The sequence below is a fragment of the Epinephelus moara genome, chromosome 8 (genome assembly GCF_006386435.1).
Source record: "Epinephelus moara isolate mb chromosome 8, YSFRI_EMoa_1.0, whole genome shotgun sequence".
Taxonomy (NCBI): domain Eukaryota; kingdom Metazoa; phylum Chordata; class Actinopteri; order Perciformes; family Serranidae; genus Epinephelus; species Epinephelus moara.
In genome coordinates, this window is record NC_065513.1 from 3,901,624 (window position 1) to 3,908,448 (window position 6,825).

Below are 6,825 nucleotides of genomic sequence, written 5' to 3' on the forward strand. Positions count from 1 at the left end.
CCCAGGGATACATTTGACTATGGCCGCTGGTGTTTCTAACTTCACGTTCCTCAGAATAGAGCTGCCAATAACCAGAGTTTTATCCTCAGCGGGTGTGTCGCTGAGTGGGGAAAAGCGGTTGGAAACGTGAACAGGCTGGTGGTGAACCATGGGCTTCGGCTTGGAGCTGCGCCTCTGGCGAACAGTTACCCAACCTCCCGGCTGAACGGGTGTTACCGGAGGACCACTAGCGGAGGCTATGCTATGTGGCTCCGCACCGGCTACAGGGGGCTGGCTAACTACCGCAGCTACTGAATGGTTTTCCATGGTGCAGTTACCACTGTCACTAAAGGAGGCAGAGGCATAGCTGAACATTTGGCACACCGAGCAAGAAAGAGCAGAGGGAGAAGCCATCGCTAACTGATAAGCTAATGTAGCTACCAAGGCTAGTAACGTGCAAACAACAGCTAAGAGATTAGCAGGGAAGTCGTAAAAAGGAGGAGAACTATAAGTGCTTAAACAGAACTAGTGTTGGTTAAGACTTGAAGTAGATGTTAAAGCAACTGAAGTGAGAAAGCAGAAAGCAGGCTAGTAGAATTCACTAGAGCAGTACAGAGACGCTGTCACAGAAACACCGGAAATGACACAACTCGCTTACCGCAATACGTCAGCACGTCAGAGCAGGGGACGACTCATTTAAAATGAACATTAGTTCTTCTGAGCTAATTTTGGTGAAAGTAATGCAAAAGTAGTGTAATAACATATAGGTCTACACAGAAAGTAATATAGTAAAGTAACTTATTGCTTTAAAATGAGGGTAATTAGTAATATGTATTAGACTACATATTGATCGTCACAGACCTGTGGATGAAACTAAATCTAACAAGTTAATGCAACTCTTACCTTACCTGCATTTCACACAGCACTTAGGAAAAATCTGAACATCCACAACTCCTGCCTCCCTCCAAAGTCCCATCCTCCTCCTCCTGCAACTCCACCTCCCTCCAAAGGCCTACTCCCCACTCCTCCATTACGTCCTCATTACGTCTATGATAGACCTAGGCATTGGTAAGGTAATATTAGATACACAGAAGAGGAGAGCGAGTGTAACATTACAACCGAGACAGTCAAATGCAACCCTGGAGTTTTAAAACGGAGTCAGTGATGACTGGTGAGTTTTAGAATAATGTTACAGTGCTAACGTTAGATAGTAGCGTTAACGTTACAAGTAAGTGGAAACACACAAGGAAGATAACGTTAATGTTTCTTCACATCACAGCACCATCGCCACCACAGAGCTTACCAGATGATGCAGCCTCCCTGTCTGCTCTATGTAGTGTTACGCGAACAGTTACGTCAGTCGGAGGCCTCCACGTGGGGAAGACAGACAGGACAGGAGAAAAATCCGACCAATCATTGCATTCGGTCCGAATGCAATGATTGGTCAGAGTTTTTTTTAGAACCATATGAGAATGGTATAATTATGAGTTTTCATCTCTGATGAATTCATTTACATTTTAGTGTGCCATCAGGTTATTAATAGCATTTTAATCTTAACAAAGAAAAGTGTACAATTTCCAGAAAGGTAAGTGTTGCTTTAAGTACAGCTCTTGCTTAATGGTTGGCAACTGACTGCAGAACAGCATTTCTGTGTGTGATCTATCCTGGCTTAATATGAGTAGATCAAATCTCCTCTAGCTGTTAGGCAAATTTATACCATGTCAAATGTCGTAGGCTTATGCTAATAATGTTAGCATGTTGTATTCGTGGGGAAACATGTCTAGTATACAAAATTGAACTTGTCAGTGAACCCTGTGAGTTGTAATGGAGCCAAACTTTGTTGTGTTACCTTCGTTTAAATGTAGCTGTTTTTCCTGAGTAGTGGCCAACTCTGCTAGTCACTAGGGTAATTTATACAGTGTATATGTGTAGGTTTGTGCCAATAAAGTTAGCATGTTGTATTTGTGGGGAAAATGTGACCAATAAAAGACAAGTGTGTTTTGTCTGTTAAAGTGCCAAGTCCTGCACTTTGTTTACTCACCATCCACCCCAACTACAAGGCTGATTATGACTTACTTCTACTCGTATCTATCCATGCAGTTTTGGTTTTATTCATTCAGGTCTTAAGGTACTTGTCTGGGGAACTGCCCATTGGTCCGACAGCCCATTGGTCCGACCATATTAAACCCATTGTTCCGAAGTCCGTTCCGAAATCATCATGATGCCCTGTGGTTAAGGTCTGGTTAGGTTTAGGCACAAAAACCACTTGGTTAGGGTCAGGAAAAGATCATGGTGTGGGTTAAAATGAAAAAGAAAGTGACAAACACATAAGCTGTGAGCCTGCTTCGCCTCAAGCCTTTCCCAGCTGACCCAGAGCCGGTCGCGGCGCACCATCAAGGTAGAAATACGCCCGCCGGGAGCCGTTCAGCACCGCGGACCGTCGGACTAATGGGATGTCGGACCAATGACATGGACCCCTTGTCAGTTGGGCTGACCTTCAAATCAATTTATGGACAGTCGAAGCTTCGGAGCTCAGAACGAATTTAATTCGAAGCATTCGACGATGGGGGCGGGGGATTTAAAAAAAAAAAATGATGGCGACAACGTAGTTTCTTCCAACACTAGAATTAAGATAAAAATATTCACAAACGAAAAAACACAACGAAAAAACACTAATGGTCGGTGATAAGTAGTGTTTAACTTTTGATTGAACACTAAATTAAAACAGATACGCAACTCAGAGCATCAGAAGTGTCCCTGACACCAGACTCAGAGCGGACCGGTGGAACTGGAAAATGCATATTTTACATCAATGAAATCTATTTTATCATTATTTTGAGTCACATTGTTGAAAGAATTTTGTCGTCTGTGTTCAGGCAGGATAATAGCAGGTCTCCATTGTGCGTCGGGCTTTCTATTTCCTTGTCGGAGATTTTTTCTTTTTTAATTATATGATATATAGGCTATTCTCCCTTAACTTACCAGTAAAAAATACCTTTATCCATTTCAAATAACCAGTGGCAATAATATCCCCGTTCTCTGATTCACTGTGAAACATTTTAAGCAAATTCATGCAAAAATCAGACCGGATGACTCCGCAACCATACTATTAGGCCTACTAGTTACTACTTACGTTTTTCAAGTGATTTCCCAAATTTATCGTTGAGTTGTGATATGCCAATTGCTTTTGGCAAACCTGGCACTCTGCTTTCTGGGGGTTGTCGGGGCATATTTTAAAGTGCAACCACACATCTGATGACCTCATGGACATGTCTGCCAGCTCTGAGCGTGCTCGTTGTCAGTATCGGACTGGTGGGGGTTAGTGTTGCGTTTAAGGCCTCCACCCAAAAAAACGAAAAAAAAAAAAAAAAAGCGCCGAAGCTTCCATTTTTTTTTTCACAATCGAATCCCGTGCCATCAAATTTTTTGGGTCAGCCCTACTTGTCTGTAAGATTTCTGCCTCCACATAACTACAAATGTTATTCATATGTAGTGCTCATAGCATTAAAACTGACAATGACAAAAAAAAGAGCAGAGGATAGAAAACAGCAGCATCTTTTCAACTTTGACTTGCAGACACTTGAAATTTGCTTAAATAAGGACAGCTATCACAGGGAACCTGATGTCTGCTTTTCCTGTTGTGGAAATTATGTTGGTGTGTTTTTTTAACAAGCAGCAAGTTGGTTTACAAAGCACTGATGGCCACCATGTTGAGTTACCTAAGTCAAGTCAGGACAAGTCTCTGCAAGATGACATTCATATTGACTGGAAATGAACACAAATCAGTAGATGCCTCTAATGCAGAAAAATTAAATCTCAAGGGTATGTATGGTATTCCTCTGTTACTGTTAAAGTATCTTAGTCTGTGGCTCTTAGCCCGAAATTCATTAGTTCCTAATTAGGTCAGAAATCTTTAAAATGGTTCACAAACATACAGTTGAATTTTTTAAAAAAGGCTCTGTCATTTCCTAAAATAGCTGCTCACTGTAATTGTTAACAAATGTTACACAATAAGAAGAAAACTGTGTATTTTGGTGGGACTATTTGTAGTGGTGGATTAATCCACATTTGTTACTTGAGTGAGTATTTGTGGCAGCAAGACAGTGTATGTGGGACTGAGTCAAAAAAATATGCATGTGTTCATGTTAATGACGGAACACGTCACAGTACAACAGTGTGGCTTACTTAAGTGCTTTTAACAGTTTTTGGACAACAGTGGAACTCTGTGTCACAGAAATAGCCAATACTTGTTAGTGCATAAAAACATTAGTGATTATCAGTTTTATTCATTAATAAAACATTATCAAGTCTTTTCATGGGATTTACTGACAACAAAAAATATATGTAATACTACCAGTCGAGACATCTCTTTCCTCAAAATGACCCAATAGAGGTTGTTTGTACAGCGGTTTATTGTTAGCAGGAGCAAAGGAGGAAGAATAGTGACATAGTATAAGCTGAGACTGTAAGTCAAGACAGCCCACTTCAGATTCATTTCCTGTGTCTGTATTACGTGGCTTTTGCCACTGCCCCGCCCCTTTAGGAGAATAGCAGTGGTCCTCATTTCACAAGGTTAGTGATGCTCAAAAAATGTATCCACTGATATACAGAGACAAGTAGATGTACAGATTATAACCGTTTCCTTCACCAGTCACTAAAGTAAACATTGGACCCATTTTCACAAGCCCCAACCCTTCTAAACATTCTGGCACTGAAATGGCTTCTTTTCCCAGACAGACAAATCAGGAGAAAGTTAACTTTGTTCAAGTCATGTCACTGTTTAAGCAACACAGTTTCATGAGATCTGGCAACTGGCATGATCTTACACCGAGTTGATATCAGACTTAAGATAGAAGATGACAATGAGCGACAAAATAAGGAAGAAAAATTAAATTTACTACATATAGTGTTGTATTGCTCTGAATCTGATTTCATCCATCCATGTTTACAAAACTTCCAAACGAGGTCAGTGTGTACAGGGGCGAGACAATCACACCCAATTAGGAGACTGGAAATTTATACCATTTTCTGCCATTGCCATAGCTTGTAATGCATTATCTTCTGTTACAGAGTATCTTTGTTTAAGTCCTCATACAGAGGAGGTCAGAGAGATGGGCCAACAAACACAGGGCTTTGACGCAGGAGACTGCTGTTTGTGTCTCGTGTGAAACAAAAATTAAAGTTGAGTTATTTCAAGTCAACATTTTATTATTATTTATTATTTACATCACATAACATTATTCAGGTCACATGCATAGTGTACTTCATTTAAGTCATGTACGTAACATACATTGTATTGTATGTTTGTGTGTAACAAATTCTTATTTTAACCCAAGCCATAATATTTTCCTAAACCTAACCAAGTATTTGTTGCCTACACCTAAAACATGACCATTTCACACTAACACAGTTTAAAACTGACAATTAGCAGTCATGTATGTCGTTTTTGTGTTGATCTCCTGCCAATGATGAGGGCGCTAATTTAGGAAACGCTCCTGTGGGTCATAACAAGGACCAAACAACTCATGCAGGCATATGAGTTGGAGGACTAGTTGCACCAGTGCTATCCTCTGAACACATGAACTGTTGGATACAACATTAAAAAGTATGGCCATTTTGTTACTGGGATGGCCCACCCAATAAAGTGTTCATTCAGCTGCTGTCCAGTGCATTCGGTACCAAAATCTGGGTCATTCCACAATTGGAGGACAATTTAGACAACAAAACTTTTGAAAAATTGACCCTTTCTTTTATAATTTTCTGTTATGTTTTCAAGAACAGGTAATAAACCATCAAATAATTTGATTCATCCAGCTCAGACATCAAAGATACACTTTTTATGAGATTTTTTATTTTTTGTCTGCCATTCTTGACGCAACCCTGTTACCAATACTCAGGACCCTGGAAAAAGTGTATTTTAAAATATTGTTGGTTAAATACTTTACCATTACATATAAAATAGTCACATTTACATTGTTTACTCATTTAATTTCAGATAATACTTGACTTAAATTCATTTAAGCAACTTTTGAAATCGTCCTGCCCAACTTTTAAGATGTCACACATTATTTTTATTTTAGTATTTATTTTAAAATATTTTCTAAAATACATTCTGCATATAATCACTCAACTTTTAATGAAAATGATATGGTAACAGGGTTGAAATTAGAGTAGTGGGGTTGCACAAAGTAACATGGTTGAATGAGTACATTATTTTGATTGAAGATAATGGCATACATTTTATGAAAAACTCAGAACCCCAGGATTGTTGTTTAATATGTTTTTATATATCTTTTTGACAAAGGATCAACAGGATGAGTTGGAATGTCATAAAGTAAACACACACCATGCTCAGTGGTGCCGTAGAACTCTGAACAAATCAATTAAAAAATTTTTAAAAAAAAATGTCTATTTATGTATTAAAAGTGATCTGAACATGATTGAAGGATCTTGCTCTTTAATAAAAAGGTCTATGAACTGAGATAGATACAACCCTGTTACAGTAGAGCAACCCTGTTACTCTAATTTTGGTAACAGGGTTGCAAATTAACCCTATGGGCCCTAGGCCTTTTTGGGGTATTTTTACTGCCTTTACTTTTAAGCTCATATCACAGTCATTATAAAGGCTACATACACATGCTATATCTTGTTGTTGTTTTTTTTTTTCAGGACAATCTGGGCTAACCAGATTTGCCATCATTCCATGTCCTTCTATGTGCCTGTATTTTATATTTATTTTCATATCAATGAAAAAAACAAATCTGTGTGCCTAAATTCTTACATTTTTACATGTATCTCACCATAGCAAGTTGGAAGTTGACATATTCTGCCATATATGAAGAGGGG